The sequence below is a fragment of the Peromyscus leucopus genome, chromosome 6, assembly GCF_004664715.2.
Source record: "Peromyscus leucopus breed LL Stock chromosome 6, UCI_PerLeu_2.1, whole genome shotgun sequence".
Taxonomy (NCBI): Eukaryota; Metazoa; Chordata; class Mammalia; order Rodentia; family Cricetidae; genus Peromyscus; species Peromyscus leucopus.
This window is the reverse complement of record NC_051068.1, coordinates 113,158,473-113,176,493: the sequence shown is the minus strand read 5'-3', so window position 1 is coordinate 113,176,493 and position 18,021 is coordinate 113,158,473. Positions and strand designations below refer to the sequence as shown.

The 18,021-nt window shown below is 39.1% G+C and overlaps 1 protein-coding gene across 11 annotated transcripts in view; it reads left to right on the top strand.

Moving 5' to 3' along the window:
• Positions 1-18,021, top strand: part of Pdlim5 (PDZ and LIM domain 5) — a 169,671-nt gene that overhangs the window by 49,242 nt on the left and 102,408 nt on the right. The window lies entirely within an intron of this gene.

The following is an 18,021-nucleotide window of genomic DNA, read 5'->3' as shown; positions in this document are numbered from 1 at the left end:
ACCTGCGTTGCAGTCATTATATCACAGTGCTTCTTAAAAGCAGTGTTGGCCATGCTGAATCAGACCTGGACATGAGGATCAGAGGTATATGCAGTTGAGATCCCTGTTGTTGTCATAGATTTAGCATAAGAGTCATTGTGGTATCTCTGACTCAGTATGAAGGAGAATCGGTTCTAAACCTTATGTAAAAGGAAGGAGCCTGATCATTACCAGGGGCATAAGTCCCAGTTTTAATGATTTCTATTTTTAAGAAATAATAGTATTTTTTTCCTTTGAGAATTCACACATGTACACAATGTATTTTTATTATTTACCCCCTACCCCTCTCTAAGTCTTCTCTAGTTTATCATATATGGATGATACCATACCTTACCCCTGAAACAACTCTTATTTTCCCATAAACTGTCATGCAAATTGTGACTCTTGAGTGAAGAAAATAAAATACAGAGTATCTTCCTAACATATTTGATAATAGAAACTTTCTTCTCAGATTCTTTCCTGAGACTAGTGTTCTATGGAGAGCACTTTGGATGCCTCTCTCCTCTTTGCTGCTGATGTTCCAGGGGCTAATACTTAAAGGAGTCAGGCAGAGCAAAATATGCTTGATTGTTTATATGAGGATCGGTGTAAAATTGAGTAGGGAAAAGTTTTAATGCTTACAGTTACTTAGATTTATAGATCTAGTTTATTGTGTTATGATTGTCTGACCAGTTGAATCTTTGCATTTTTGTATGTTGAAGAAATTTCTTTAATTGGGATCACTGAATCACTAGTTACACATATATAAATTTTTGATAGCTATACATTTTAATGCATGGAAAGATAATCAGTGAAAAATAAAACCAGTCTGTTGCTAATGTTTTCATACTGCCTGTCTATAGAGGCATGCAAGATAAACATTGTTACTGATTAAATGAAGATGCTCATTTTTCTTTATAGATAGTTTTGCCATGTTTGAATTTGAAGGAGAACAAATAGTTAAGCTTGTCTGGGATATCAAGAATATAAAACACATACATATGATGATGGCTGTTTCTCAGACCCTAAAACTGAGTCCATATAGCCGTGTAAGCTCCTTTGTGGGCTGCCATCATTTCTTTATTAGCAGCCTTCTTGTTTTCACATTGTCCTCTTTATTTTATAATCCAGACACTATATTCCTTATTTTTATAAACTGGGACTCAGTATTTTATTTTCTTTTGAAAACACTGAGTCTCATAAGACTAGATGAAAACCAGATGTCACCCTGTTTGGATGCATTTCCAACTCCAGCAGTCTGCTACTGACTCTAATAAAGCTACTGAAGTACAAAATCTGACTAACTTACAAAACCAACTCAGTATTATAAACATTTGGGGCTTCTGCTCTGTTGAATCTTATCTTTCTTTTTCCACATTGAGATTCAGAGACCCGGAATATAAGAAAGAGTTTTAGAGTTCTGTTGTAATTAATTATAATTCTCTTTACGTTTCTGAACATATCTTATATTGCATAATATGAACCCTTTATGATACTGTGTATAAATTTGTGCCTGTGTGTGTGTGCATATGCATCTATGTCTCTGTCTGTCTCTCAGTCTCTCTCTCTCTCTCTCTCTCTCTCTCTCTCTCTCTCTCTCTCTCTCTCTCTCTCGTTGTGTGTGTGTGTGTGTGTGTGTGTGTGTGTGTGTGTGTGTGTAAATAAGTAAGTAAGTAAGTCAGAGGTCCACCTCAGGTACCACCTACCTTGCTTTTTTTTTTTTTCTTCATTGTTCATTGGTATGATATTCACCTGTTAGACTAAGCTGGCCTGTTAGCGAGTTTTAGGGACTAACCTGCCTGATTCCACCTCCCCAGTGCTGGGATTAGAAGTATGGGCCACCACTCCTGGCTTTCTTCATGGGTTCTGAGGGTCAACTAGGTCCTTTGACTTTTGTGTCAATCACTTTCTTGACCGAACTGTCTCTCCAGCCCTATTATGGATATTTTTTAAAGCTTATGGCACAACAGTCAACAACTCTACTGAAAAAGTACTTTTGCTTTTTAAAGAGAAAATATGACACTGAAGAATTATCATCAAGTCTTTTCGACTAAGACCTATCTCTTTTTCAGTTCTTTTTCTTGCATCACAGCAAATATTCTAAACTTGAATACTGTCTTAATTGTTTTTTCTTGCCTCTTACCAGACTGTTCTGTGAATTAACCCTTCCATACTGAATCACCTGTAATAGTACTTTTGCTATAGAACTCTTTTTTTAATAAACAGTTTTCATTGCGAATATGGAATATTCTGTGCAGATTTGCCTTAGTCCTATTTTCCTAGAATCAGAATGTGAGAATAAGACTTCTTCTGCAAGTACTAATAAGGATCTTCTTTTAAATGCTGCGTACAAGACAATGGGTGAAGCAGGATTAGGAAGCAGGGAGAATGCACTTGGACAAAGGTGTGATTTCAGGGGGATACCTACCTTCTTGGATCTAGCAGGAAACTTGGGAACAAAATGGCAGCTCCATTTGTTCTGCCTTGAGTTGGGGAACTGGACTTTACTTGCCTGTTTTGCTTGTGTTAGTTTTTGGTGACTAGCTATCTTGGAGGGGCTAGGAGAGGAAGGGAGGGAGCAGGGCGGGGCTAGGAGGTAGTTTCTTTTGGTTCCACCAAAAGTTGCTGGTCTGAGCTTTTAGGAGTAGTGCAGGGAACCCCAGGGGTTTGGCGTGCTGGGATACAAGCCTGGCAGCTTCTTATTGTGAGGTTTTTGCCCATACCTGAGGCCTCTGCTTAGGTTATGCTCTAGTTGTATTAGGGCTGCCTGTCCTCTCTGGTCTCCATTACTCATCACTGAGTGCCCTCCATCCTGTTTGACAGAGCCTTCTCACATGTCTCTTTGCTGCCTCGTCAAATTCTTTTTGTCTGTTTGCTGCCAGTGCATGCTATTATGTCTACAAAACCCGCTGGGACCTCATCTCCTGCTGTGCTAGTTTGCTTTTCTGTTGCTCTGACAAAGCATTGACCAAAAACAACTTGGGAGATTTGGGGGATGGAAGGGTTTATTTGGCTCACAGGTTACAGTCCCTCACTGAGGGCAGTGAGGACCAAGACTCAAGGCCAGAACCTGGACGCAGGAACTGAAGCAGAGACCATGGAGGAATGCTGCTTGCTGGCTTTCTCCCCGGGGCTCACTCAGTTTGCTTTCTTATACAGACAGGACCACCTGCCAGAGTGGCACTGCCCACAATAGTTGCATCATTCATCAGGTCAGTCTGATGGAGGCCTACTTGGATTTTTATTGCTGGGAAGAGACACCATGACCATGACAACTCTTATAAAGGAAAGCATTTAATTGGGGCTGGCTTACGGTTCAGAGATGTAGTCCATTATCATCATGGTGGGAACACACACGGCACTGGAGGGGAAGCTGAGAATTCTGCATCTAAATTGGCAGGTAGCAGGAAGAGAGAGTGACACATGGCCTGGCTTGAGCATCTGAAACCTCAAAGCCCACCCCCTGACACACTTCCTCCAACAAAGCCATACCTCCAATAACGCCATTCCCTAGGAGCCTATGAGAACCATTTTCTTTCGGACCAACCACCACAGAGGCATTTTCCTTACTTGAGGATTCCTCTTCCCAGTTTGTGTGTCAAGGTGACTAAAACTAGCACGTTTGTCTGTGGTCTCTTTCTGCCGCTGCGACCTATTCATTTCCCCCTCTGAACTTAAAGGAAACAGTTTATGTGACCAATTTCTGCTTTTAATTACATGTTAGGCACAATCTGAAATATCCAGGCTAATTTCATGAGTCATTTACAAATAAACCTAATTAGTTAATAGTCATACCTAGTGCTCTGTTCTTAAGCTAATTATCCCATGCACTTTAATTCTCTGTTTAAGGCTTTGTGAAAGCAAGACCCCACTTTCTGCACTGTTTGTATTTGATGATAATAGATTGTGTAGTTTTGTGCTTTTAATACACAATGAATAATTATTTGGCATGTCAGCATTACTTATCAAACTTAGGATTATTTGTTTATTCCCCAAATATTTATTGAACTTTACTATAATAATCCAGGCATTGTTGTAGATGCTGAGAACAAAACAGACCCCTAAAATCTCTTCCCTCATAGTGCTGTCAGCGGGCTAACAGACAGATGCCAAGAAAATTTAGTGTATAACACACATTGGTTGCAATAAGTATCATCAAGGGGAAAAAAGCATTTAGGGAGGTAGAAAATGCAGACGTGGAGATTGTTATTGAAAATGGTGGTAAGGAAAGCATTACTAGCTCATTGGGCCTCTGGGGCTCCTGTAACCGAGGCAGAGGGACAAGATAGCACATTAGCTCTTCAGAGCACTGTAAGTAAAGGCGGTGTGGTGGAAAGTGAAGTCAGAGTGTAAAAAGGGGGCATAGAACTTGGAGGCTTTGGGGGGAGTCATTATGATTTTACTAATATAATTTAAGTTTGTTTATCCTGTGGGAGGAAAAGACATGAGATACTTCTGGAAAGTTGTATTTGCCAGAGCAGAGTTTGGGAGATAAGTGACTTTGTTAATGGAACGAGAGGGTACTGAAGGGAAGGACAGATCAAGCTTCTTTTGTTGCTGGAGGGCTTCTCTCCAGGTTCCATCAAGCCCTGCAGTCCCACAATTCATGTATAAAATAATCACTCAGATGCTTATATTACTTATAAACTGTATGGCCTTGGCAGGCTTCTTGCTAACTGTTCTTATATCTTAGATTAACCCATTTCTATAAATCTATACCTTGCCATGTGACTGGTGGCTTACCGGCGTCTTTACATGTTGCTTGTCCTGGCAGTGGCTGCAGTGTCTCTCCCCCTTCCTGTTTCCCCAATTCTCCTCTCTCTTTGTCCCGCCTATACTTCCTGCCTGGTCACTGGCCATCAGTGTTTTATTTATATAGAGTGATATCCACAGCATTCTTTCATGTCTTAATAGTGGCCTCGTGCCTTTTCTGCGGAGCAGTGTACAAACACCAGATGAAGACCCTTGATGCTAGATTCCTGCTTCTATCCAGGAGCCTGCAGAGTGTGTATGTGTGTGTGTGTGTGTGTGTGTGTGTGTGTGTGTGTGTGTGTGTGTGTATAAGGTCACAATTAAAAGAAAATTATACGAAATTTTGTCATTTTTAAAAAATTTTTGGACATAAATATTATATATCCACTATTTTTGAAGTGTATTTTTAAAAAGTAATTTCATCATAAAGTTAAAACTCAATTATCATACAGTAAAACAGAATTTAAATAAAGTTTAAAATTTAGAATAAGAAAAGAATTCTTGTTTGATAAGATTGTTCTGTAGTTGTTAGTCCATATCTTGTCCAGTTTTTGGAGCACATAATAAGGCAAACATTGTGCTTCTGTAATAACTTCAAACAGTCATACTTGACTCTCGTTCTGCTATAGGTAGGTATAAACTTGTGAGAGATTTAATTCCTATCACATCCTTTTCCAGAGTTGGGTTATTTATTTATTTTGTGTGTGACTTAAACCAAGAATAGTACACTGGACTATGAGGAATTCTACTTAAGATTACTTCTCCAATTAGGATAAATCAGGCAAATAGAAGTGAATATTTTAAAATGCCAAATCCATTTTGTTTTTGATTTTTATCTAAGTCAAAGTGGTTCATTTCAAAAATGGCATTATTTCAGTTAATAAATGAAGAAAATTACACTCTAGTGCTCTTAAGTAACTATTGACTAAATTGTTAGATTTTATGAATAATACTTAAAACTGCTTCACATTTCAGTAATTCTCCACATGAGGCATTAATAATAAACTTGCTTCTAACTTACTGTCTAGTTTGGGGAAGGTCACTAAACTCTGGGCCTTCATTTTCTTGACTATAAAATGAGATCATACATGATTTCAAAATCCCATTTTTGCAGTCAAACGTCTGGTTCTTGTTCTGGTTTTTCAACTATAAGTTCCTTAGAGCTTGTCACTAGATCAAACCAACTTTGCTTGCATATCTTGGCTGAGAGAATCAGGAAATTGGACGTTCTTCGTTGGAGCCATCTGCCCTGTGCCAGGCTAGCAAAGTGCCTTGGAGGTGAAAGGCATGTCAGATAGATATGCAGATAGCACTTCATCTCAGGCTAGCATACGCTTTTATCCTTGTTGGCTGTTTTTTAATTAGGCCTGTTGGAATCATGGAAAGTTTATGTATGGCTTTTTTGTTCTTCCTTGGTTTTCATTAGTGGTGGCATGTCTGGGGATTCTTTTTTTTTCGTTTTGTTTTTCTTCTTCAAATTTCACTTAGTGTATAACTTGATATGACTGGAAATGAAAGGTCTAGAAGGGTTGCGTTTTGAAAAATATTGATGTACTCTTTTTCTGCTTCCTCTGTCTATATCCTTCAAAAAACAACAACAAAAAAATTGTCAGAGGTCCAGTAACTCCTATTAATGAATGACAGATTGGAATAATTTAACAGGCACATTGAGTTACAAGAAAAAAGAGAAAGTAGCCTTGAACCAGACTGAAGCTATTAGTCATCTTCTGTTTTGTTTTACCGGATTGCTTAATACCCTATTACTGTAAGCTGTAGGGGTTCAGCTCTCCATTTATTTCACTAAGAGGATGGAGGCAGGATTTTAGAAAGTTACGAAGCTGGTTTGCTTTTAAAAGCAGAAGTTTTCAGTTCTGTATCTGCAGTATTGCAGTATTTGAATTAAAACTGTTAAGTGAGGCTCTTTTTTTTTTTTTTTCAGTAACTGGAGCTACATATGGTATTGAGCGTCCTGTTTTCTTTTTGTCATCTCCTATGTCTTTCTAATACCTGTTCTGCAACTTGACATTTACTTGTTGGCTGTGTTTCAGAGGGTTTCTGTGATTATATCCCCGCTTACTGCCATCCCTGTTTGGAAGTGCTGTGCAAGCGCGTGTGGCCGTTTGTTTTGTGAATGACTTTTCATACACATCACTTAATGCTTAAGTCAGTCCAGTGGAGGTTGGTGTTAGCATGCCCACTTTTCATCGTTTAGAAAGTTTATATCATTTGCCTAACAGAGCCCGTTTCAAAGGCTGTGCCTCAGCCCTCCCTGCCTTTTTTCTAAGAGACAGGGTCTTCCTGTGGAGTCTAGCCGGGCTTCAACTCCTGATCCTCCTTCCTTAGCCTGCTGGGTTTGCAGGCATGTAATACCATGCCTGGCTGTCAGGCTTTTCTTTTCCTGTTGTAGCAGAGAGCTTGGTGACTAGATGAGTTCCTCGTGTATACTTTAAAAGATGGTGTAGAAGCACAATAGGAATAGCCGAGTCCTTCACTTGAAAACACTTGTATCTCTCTGAAAAGAGTACTTTTCATTTCTCTCACTTTTCAGTATTCTGTTGTAGAGATTAGAACCCAGTTGTTTTCTTTGGGCTTAAAGCCCCCTCCAGCCAGGCAGTGGTGGTGCACGCCTTTAATCCCAGCACTCGGGAGGCAGAGGCAGGCAGATCTCTGTGAGTTCGAGGCTAGCCTGGTCTACAAAGTGAGTTCCAGGAAAGGAGCAAAGCTATACATAGAAACCCTGTCTCAAAAAACCAACCAACCAAACAAACAAACAAAGAAAAAAACCCACCCTACAAACAGATAGACACTAGTGAGCCATTAGGAGCCATTAGATGGAGTACTCGGTGGCGGCTGTGTATTTGGTTGCCCATTCTAAATTTGAATACTACTTATTTTTTTGGTTGGCTGTTCTGCTAAATTATTATTTCTGTATTAAAGTTTGAACATGTTTTGTTTTTTAAGTAGGCTTCTTATATGTTACTATGAGTAGTTACTGTGTTCAAGAATTAAAACTTATCTTTTAAAGGACTATTTGCTTAATGTGACCAGAAAAGCGATTATTAGTCAGGCATAGACAGAAAAGTGTCTTATCTTACATATCTGTTTTCTTTCTATAATTCAGTAGTGGTAAAGATTGTTGGAAATAAACATGAAAGTTCAATGGAGTTCAATTTTTGAATTACCAATAGTCCTTTGACCACAATCAAACCTGGTAAACATGGACTTCACATCTTGAAAGTGTGCAATTGTTTTAAACATGTAGTCATTTATTGTTCAGAAGAAAAAATAAAAAATAATTTCAATGTTATTATAAACCTCTGGGGGAAAACCTCTAGTAAATAATTACACTTAAGGACTTGTTCTTCACTTGTAAATGGGGCACCACAGTGCCTGCTTTACAGTTATTATAATGAGATATTGTATAGAAAGAGCCTATGAAAAAATTCAGGTATTTCTCTTTCCTTTTCTCTGTCTTCAGTTGAGGAGTGTTAATGTGATATTCATTGTAAAATTACATGGAAGTCATGTTTGTTTTGTCTCTTGGAGACAGTGGGTGTGACCGGAGGAGAACAGAAAATGAGAACACTTAGCTGGTAGGCTCTTCTGAGAAAGAAAGATGCAAATCTTAGAAGATAGGATTCTTTAATTTTCACACAAACGACTGCTTTAATGAAAACTTTTCCAAAGAGTGTATAGTTCCAAGCATGTTGTTTACTACACATTCACCACTGCTTTGGTTCATAGTTGTCTTCACCAGTGATTTATGTCCCATCTGGTAGGAAAAATAGTGATGCAAAGAGTGAGCAGTCCACACCTACTTGTTTACTCTGAAGTCCTCTTGTTCTCATTAGAGGAACAGTAGAGCTACCTTTCTCCTCCCCTGCGGTGAAGGCGGAAAGATGAGCAAATACTGACGCTTGTTCTTTCACCTGCCCATCTTTTGCATTTTTCCAGGAAATATAAAATTAATTTGTACTTCTTTAATTTCCTAGGTAACATTGAAATCAAGTAACTTTCTAAATTCTGGACTGTGCTTTTATGAAATGTTTAGAAATAATTTTATTTCAAAATATAGTGTTTATCAACACTACCATTAATACTAGGAATTATTTGGAAAATGTCCGTGTTCACTAAAAAAATGTACTTTTTCATCAGTTTTACCTTATGATTAGCAGCTTAAAGGATAGATAGTAATTTGTAATTTTTTCCTTTAAGAAACTTAAGACTTGCCGGGCGGTGGTGGCGCACGCCTTTAATCCCAGCACTCGGGAGGCAGAGGCAGGCGGATCTCTGTGAGTTCGAGGCCAGCCTGGTCTCCAAAGCGAGTTCCAGGAAAGGCGCAAAGCTACACAGAGAAACCCTGTCTCAAAAAACCAAAAAAAAAAAAAATAAAAGAAACTTAAGACTTATGCCAGGCAGTGGTGGCGCACGCCTTTAATCCCAGCACTTGGGAGGCAGAGACAGGTGGATCTCTGGGTGTTCAAGGCCAGCCTGGGCTACAGAGTGAGTTCTAAGAAAGGCATAAAGCTACACAGAGAAACCCTGTCTTGAAAAACAAAAAACAAAAACAAAAAAAGAAAAAGAAAAAAGAAACTTAGCCTATTTTCTTTGGGGTAAGTCATAGACTGTGCTATATGCTCAAAGAAATAAATTATCCCATTGAAATGAAAGGCCTCCTGGAGGTGCTCAAACCTGGGTCAGATTCTGAGGGATAAAGAAGGTACCTCAGAGCAGTGTGTACTTAAGCAGTATGGCGATGACAAATGTCCACCAGGACTGGTGCTGGATGGATATGTTAACCAACGAGACACATAGATAAAAACAAAGGCAATGCTTTGTAGCGTCTTTGAACTAGTAACTGTTTGGTATAGACATAGCCATGGAACCTGGAGGAAGGTGAAGAGAAACCAGGGGTAGAGACAGGTCAGGCAGGATGGCAGTGATTGAGGGCTTGTGAATGCTAATTCCATAAGCCATAGCATAGTCTGAGTAGGAGGGCTGAAAAGAGAGTGTCTCTCAGGTGTGTAGCCCGACTGAGCCGAGGCTGTGAGTTCTGACCCTTTCTCCTTTCCTTGCTCCTCTGTTCATTTTAGTATGGTCTCTGCTCCCTTGTTTACTAAAACTGCCCCTCACTTGTATGCCTCATAGATTCCTCTAGGGTAGTGTGGTCTGATTGCATTCTACACCTTGACTCACAAATTTGTATCACTTACTCCTGTATGCTTTGATGAAGCACCCAACAGCCATCCTATTACCCAGCTTAAAAAAACAAAACAAACAAAAAACAACTCTTTCTTTGCCAACCTGTCACTCATTCATCTGTAAGCATCTGATTGTTAGCCTTTCTGTATGTCCCCAAACAAACTGTTTGAGACTGGAGTAAAATGAGAGGGCCAAGGTGGGCAGTGGTGGTGCACACCTTTAATCCCAGTACTTGGGAGGCAGAGCCAGGTGGATCTCTGTGAGTTCGAGGCCAGCCTGGTCTACAGAGTGAGATCCAGGACAAAAATCCTGTCTCAAAAAACAAACAAACAAACAAACCAAAAAGTGAGAGGGCAGCCCCTAGCATGCTGGTCCTGGGGCATAGAAAAGCAGTCAGGACTCATTTTTGCTCTCAGGAGACTCCAACTTTACCTAAGAACTTTCCTTTTTTTTTTTTTTTTTTTTTTTTGTATGAAACATTTCTTATACAACTCCTTCCACTACATTAAGATAGTTCTAGTTTTAATTAACAGTATACTTTATAAATACTGTAGTACAGTTTTAAATGAAGATGGAAGGTTTCTACATTTACTTGAAGTATCTATTTAAAAAATCCAAATCCAATATGTGTGTGTGTGTGTGTGTGTGTGTGTGTGTGTGTGTGTGTGTGTTAAGTAGACTTAAGTCCTGGATCACTTGTGAAAACAAAACAATGCAATTGTGATTCAGGTTGGGATGACTGGCCAAAACTATTTCAGGCCATCAGAATGTCAGGGGAGGAGAGGAAGTTCATGCAGCATGGGGTTGGGGAAGAGTGTTCCCTTAGAAAGACATAGTTCACAGGGCAGTTGGAGGAGAGTAACTTGGGAATATTCTCCTGGCTGGATCTACTTACCAGCAGAGTAACTGGTACTGGATTATACCAAATTAACCTAGTCTTTATTATCATTGAAAGTTGAAAAAGCTCAGTGGAATTTTCAGGTGAAAAGAGCAGTTCCCATCCTTACTGTATGGAAAGAAATGTTCCCTGCCTGGAACAGAAGACACTGCATAGTGACTGCCTTGAGTTGTAGAGAATGCCACTCTTTAAAATACAGTAAGTTTTGCTGCTATTGCCTGATAAATTTAGAAATGGTTCATAGGAAGTCGGTAGTAAGACAGACTGGCCATTCTTCTATGTTTAATGGCAGCAGTCTCCTTTGAGTTCCAAATAAACAGCTTTGCCCATAGCTTAAGGAACCTTTGAAAGGGTTGAAATTCAAGCCATTCCCAACTGTTTTCCAGTGGCTGCTATTGCTGTTATAGTCTCAAAGACCGAAATAGTTCAGGCTTATAGGAGTTGAAAAGTAAAAAGGACAGATTGGCTGTGTTTACCACACATGGGGCACAGTATTTATACTGTCAATCTTGTCTAAAATTGCCTCCATTTAAAAAAAAAAAAAAAAAAGACAGCTTTATAACTACATTGCCTAATGACTCCGTTTTTTTTTTTTTTTTTTTTTTTTTTTTTTTTTTTTTTTTTCATAATTACTTTTTCCTTCCATGACTACTATTAATAGTCTTTCTCTGAAGTTAATATGAACTTTTATTTTTTGGGCAGTTTGGTAAGTGTCTGTTTTCATGTTACTTTAAGCATTCAGTTGATAATTCTGAGTTAAAAAATCCCCCTCTTACAGTTGAGTTCCCTGTATCTTGGCTCTGTCCACTGACAGTGTTTTCCTGGGAAACACATCCTGTTACAATGAATGCAAGGGACTTTCCAGGTCCTTTTTGTTTCACTGGAATTATGCTGTATACACCAGGCTTTGAAATCATAAATTACTTATTAGTCTCGTGTGTTTTTGTTATCTGAAAATATTTTTGGTTATCAAATTTATTCTAAACCTAAGAATTTTTCTATTTGAATGATAAAGCTAGTTTACTGCCTCGCTTAAGAATTTAAATCTCTTTGGCATACTAAAATAAAGAATAATATGTCTTTTTCAGATTTCAACTACTCTATAATGTTGGTATAGATTTCATTTTCTAATGTGAATTCTGGTTCAAGATAGTGTGTTAAAGAATTGCTCTAAGCCATCAAAATTGAATGGTGGAATTTTGCTCTGATGTTTCTTATTTTTGCATGTAAATTTAAATTCCCTTGCTGTGTGATGTTTACAGTTGAAGTTATTTTAATAGTATGCAGAAACCCTTTCCTTTTTTGTTTATTCATTTGAGGATGCTTATATTAATGGTAACAATATTTGTGTTTCTAAGAACCTTTGATGATGGTTTTTCTTCTGAACTGTGAGGAGGAACATGTCAGAGTTGTTGGGAAGCCACCTCTGTTGCTTTTAGTGTAGCATAAGAATTCACTGAAGACTATTAAAGAAGTAAGCTGTCTTTCCAAGATACTGAGCTAAAAATATTATGTGCATTAGCCATTTAATCTTAGTATTAACACTTATGACAGATGCCACCTTATAAAAGTTTTCTAGAGTCATACAATTCATATGCATACAAACCAGAGTTCAACCAGTCTCTTTCCTTAATGTAAATTCTTTTTCTTTTTCTTTTCTTTTCTCTCTTTCTTTCTTTCTTTTTTTTTGGTTTTTTTGAGACAGGGTTTCTGTGTGTAGCCCTGGCTGTCCTGGAGCTCACTCTGTAGACCAGGCTGGGCTTGAACTCACAGAGATCTGCTTGTCTCTGCCTCCTAAGTGCTGGGATTACTGCACTCCACCACTACCCAGCACTACACTGTCTTTTTAAATATAGAAATGGAAAAGTACAGTTGTTTTAATGATGCTTGTTCTTCAGAATATACAATAAATAGTTTTGATATTAAATATATTTTCATAGAAAACAAAGTTTTACAGTAATTTGACCTTCTAAATTTAGTTACATGGGTTATACTAGCAAGGAGTTAATGCTGTTTGAAAATGTTTAATTAGAAGCTCACAAAATATTCTAGCAGCACCATTACCTCTTTCATTCACTCAACAGCCCCAATGAATAGACTGTTGAGCGAGTTAAAGCAGCTTTAATATCTCTTCTATGAAGTAGTTTTTCAGTTGAATGAAAAGGCATGGCCACTTTCATGTATAAAGTCTTCATAGATTTAGAGCATTTAGAGTTGGAAGAAACAGCACTAGCCAACTTCATTGGTTTCTGTTTATACTTTGAGGAACAGTTTTGAACTCTGTCTTAGTTCTGTGACAACTCAGTCATAATACAAGCAAGCCCTGGAACTGGAGTTAGGCAGCGGAGTAGCAAGGAACAGCAGACAGGCGTTAGCCTTATAACCCTGACCTTGGTGCCCTGCCTGCTAGTTGACCTTCATCGGCTGCTTTTTCCATGTGTTTTTTGGTTCACTTACAGGGATTTTAAAACCATCTCCTTAGTATCATGAAACAACATGACTACTACTCGCACCGGTGTTTCCTCAGATTGCTCATTTTTCTGAATTTCCTTTTGTGGAATGTCTGCATTCCTCCACTGGCCTCTAAGGTGCCAAAGTGTACTCTCAGTACTATATGTGTCTGAAATTTGAATAAACCATATGTAATTGAGTTGCAGGTAGGCCCTGGGTTCAATTCCTAGCAGACAAATAAGTAAACCAAAAATTTAGTAATGGTAATTAGTATTCATTACTGGTAGCTCTGAGCAAGTCAGAAGTCCTTCTCCATGCCTCACACACATTTCTCATTTAATTTTTTCAAGAACTACTTGAGATACAATTGCTATTGCTGTCATTATTGTTGTTGTTCATTTATTGATATGATGAAATAGAAGAGGATGGTGCTTAAGTAATCTGCATATGATCACAGCTAGGATTTAAAGCCCAGGTAGTCTGCGTGGTGCAGTGAGCAGGGTGGAGAAAGAGAAGACCGAGGAGCCAGTTTCACAAGAGTAGGTAGGAAGTGCCGAAGGATCAGGGTGGAGTGAGTGAGAGTTGTGCCTGTGGCAGGCTCCTGGGCCCAGAACAGGTTGAGTGACTTTCTGTTGCAGTGCTGCTGATCTTTGTCTTGTGCTTCTGTTGCTTATCTTCCATTTTAAACTCTTCCCTGCTCTTTTGTTTGGTTTTTCTCCCTTTTCACCTCCTGGTAGTAACACTCATTTAACAGATACTTGCCAGGTTGTCCTTGGTGTGGCCCTCTTTAGTTGCTGTCCAGATACAGAGGAAGGAAAGAGCTCTTGTTTTACAGGAAATGCAGAAGGGCAAGTGTGATTGCAAGCCTTGTCCCCAAGTCAGTGTGAGAAGAGCTATCTGAATGATGGACGCTTCTGGGGGAGCCATTCATCCTTTGTTATGCTGTCTTCCCATTGTATTCTTAGAAAGTACTGAGACAAGGTCCATATGAGATAGTGAGTGCTCTAGCTGCCTGGTTTCCCTAGGGATGGAACATGGCCCTTTAATTAATAATTAATTAATTTTGTACCCCAAGTGCAGTTTCCCCTGCTCAGCCTCTCTCTCCTCCTCTTAGTCCTCCTCCCCCCCTTCTCTCTGCCTCCCCTCCACTCCTCCTCCATTTCTATTCAGAAAAGGGCAGGCCTTCCGTGGATATCAACAAAACATCCTAAGAAAACCCTCAGAATCAACTAACCTAGGCTCATAGGGACTCACAGAGACTGAACTGATAACCAGGGAGACAGCACGGGACTGACCTAGGACCTCTGCATACATGTGTCAGTTGTGTAGCTTGGCTCTCTTGATGGACTCCTAACAGTGGGAGCAGGGCTGTCTCACTCAGACTTCTTTGCTGGCTTTTGGGACCCTATGCCTCATGCTGGGTCACCTTGCCCAGCCTTAATACAAATCAAGGTGCTTGGTCTTATAACTTGGCCTTCTTTAGTGCCACTAATCTCTCTTTACAGGTGCAGTGTAGTTGTGGTTTTCTCCAGTCCCGTTTGGGCCCACAGCCGCTCAGACCCAAGTAAACACACAGAGAAAAGCAGCCTGTAGCCCAGAAACATCTTTTTTTTTTTTTTTTTTTTTTTTTAAAGTAGCAAAAGCTATATCCACCACGCACCATGTTGCACAGCTTGTAGAAACCTCTGTGTAACTTGGCAGGAATGTGCCATGGTGTAGCTTCAGTCCACATGTCGCAAACCCTCCATAGAGTAGCTCAAGTCCGCATGTTGTAGCATCTCGCTGCTCGCATGAGACATGAAGCAGGAACTTAGGTGGAAACTCGAGCCTTTGGGTGCTATTTGTAGTTGTAGTTTTCTCCAGTCCCACTTGGGCCCACAGCTGCTGAGACCCAAGTAAACATACAGAGACTTATATTACTTATAAACTGTATGGTTGTGGCAGGCTTCTTGCTATCTATTCTTATATCTTAAATTAACCCATTTCTGTTAATCCATAAGTTGCCACGTGGATTGTGGCTTACTGGTACTTCACATCTTGCTTCTCATGGTGGCAGTGGCTGGCAGCATCTCCTGACTCAGCCTTCCTCCTCCCAGAATTCTCCTCTCTGCTTATCCCACCTATACTATACTTCCTGCCTGGTTACTGGACAATCAGCATTTTCTTTATCAATCAATCAGAGCAATACACTCACAGCATACAGAAAGACATCTCCAGCAGTGCAGGATGCTTCATAGCACCTAAGACCCCTTCTCAATTTTCCAGAATCCTATCCTTAGGAGAAAAGAAAGGATCTCATCATGTAAAACCTCCTTGGCATCTGCCTTGTAACTTAGTTCCTATGGAGGCGAAGTTCAAACCTATCGTTTCAGTGTCTGTTCGACATTCCTTACAAACTTACTGTATGCTACAATAGCTGTTTAGCTGAGTACAGATCTCATTGTACAAATCAAAAAGCACTTTTTTCAAGAGCTAGGAAATCAAAGTACAGAAGTGAATAAGGTTAATGAGCATGTTTCATACTAAATCAGACACTAAATTGTGGTGAACAGTGAAAAACAACAGTTTACTTGGACAGCCTCACATACCTTACTTGCCGGGAGAACAGTAACTTAAATTCCCCATTTTTATACCTGGATTGTGTCCTTAGTCCCTTGTGTTCATTACCCACTGAGGAGTGAGATGATTTTCCTTTCTACTCCTACCCATCGTGAGACCAGAACTTCTGATCCATTTCTGCCCACCTGTTGGCTGATGGAGAATGCAGTTCTGTCATGCAGATCAGCTCTTCTCCTGGAAGTATGTAGTTCACAGGTCCTTACTTCATCCTCATAGATAGGGTCACATTTAGCAGTGATTGGAAAAAACTGTGCCACAATAGGGATGGTCTCCAAGTTCTACTTTTTTACCATGTTCTGCCTTCCACCTTCTATTCTCATGTGGCAGGTGCCTTGGACAGAAGATGAAGGTGGGTTATTTTCTTTCTCCTGTTCCATTTTTGTTTGTTGTTTTCACAAATGACTACTTGTGAAATTCATACAAAGAAAGGAATGGGAATTTAAGCAAGAGATTCCTCTCTTTGCTACAATATGAATCAGAAACTTTGAAGTTAGGATTAAAGAGGCTTGAATGGGGTTATGTTTATTTTTCATTTGCTACCAGTTTCTTTTTAGTGCATAGCCCCACAGAGTCACTTGTTACCTTTTCTGTGAGAAGGGATTTGAGGTCATGACTAGTCTGTGTACTTCACATGTTGCTCGAGCAGCTCATGGTTGTGGTTAGAAGTCATTGTGCTTCAACGTGTGTCCATTCTTTTGGGAAATAGGGAGTTTTCTCTATTAAACTATTCATTGTATTTTTACTAGTTTCCATTATTTCTCCTGATCTCTTAAATACTTATTTTATCCACTTACTAGGTTAGAAAAGAATCTTTGTAAGTTAACTTTTAGTTTAAGTGACTAAAATAAATAAAATCATAGAAAGGGGAATTGTTTATCATTCCTAAAAATATAACATAACCACTACCATTTGTTAATTTAAAATGTATTTATTGAGATATGAAGTATATTTTTTTAATTTATTTCATAGAGAAGAAAGAGACATATTTTCCACCTCTGAGAAATATAAGAGACTATATTTTTATATAGACTGGCTGGCCTCTTACAGAGGTTCATTTATTTTTTTATTTATTTTTTTTTTTTTTTTTTTTTTTTCTTTATTTTGTATTGTAAGTTATATGCTGCTTGTATTATCTACATACATTTATTATTAGGGCGACTTTTGACCATGCTATTTCATCAAATCCTTTCAGCAGTCTGGGGTTAATAGAGTAGTTTTCTTGTGGCCACTGGATAAATGACCATAAGCTGAGGGGTGGGAAACAGCAAAAGTTTATCATGTCTCATGTGGGGAGTCCAGAAATTTGAAATCAGAGCACCCGTGGGGCTACATTTCCTATGGAAGGAGACTTCTTCCTTAACCCTTCATCTTCAGGTAAATGTGGGCACCGCTCCTTCCACTAAAGGAACTTTTAATATTTGTAGATTGTATAATTTGTACAACATGGCATTTTGAGGTACAGTGAAATGATTAGATCAAGCTAATTAGCATATGTATGACCTCATAATAATTTTTTGTGGGAAACATTTAAAATCAGCTTTTTGGTTGGGGAGATGTCTCAGTGGGTACAATGCCTGTTGTGCAAGTCTGAGGACCAGTTTGGATACCAAGCACCTGTATAAAAAGCCAGGCATGGCAATGCGCTTCTATGACCTCAGCACCAGTAGGGTGGAGGGTCTTGGGGCTCACTGTCCAGCAAGTCTGTCTTTAGCTGCATGCTCTACGTATATTGAGAGACCATATCAGAGAAAGTAAGGTGGAAAGCAATAGAGGAAAATACCTGCCATTGACTTCCGTTCTCCATAGGCATATGCAGCCGCACACACACACACTCACATTTAAAAAAGCAATGAATAATAAGGTCTGTTTTTTAAAAGCAGTTTTCAATAATATAGTACATTGTTCTTAACTGTAATCACCATGTTATAAAGTGTTTGTACTCTTAGTGGTTTTTAAGAACATGATACACTGTCATTAGCCATAATTACTATCTTACACAACAGACCTCTTGAACGTATTCCACTGAAATGGTGTGTACTTTGTGCAGGGCCTCTCGAAAGACTCCCCATCATCCCTTCCCC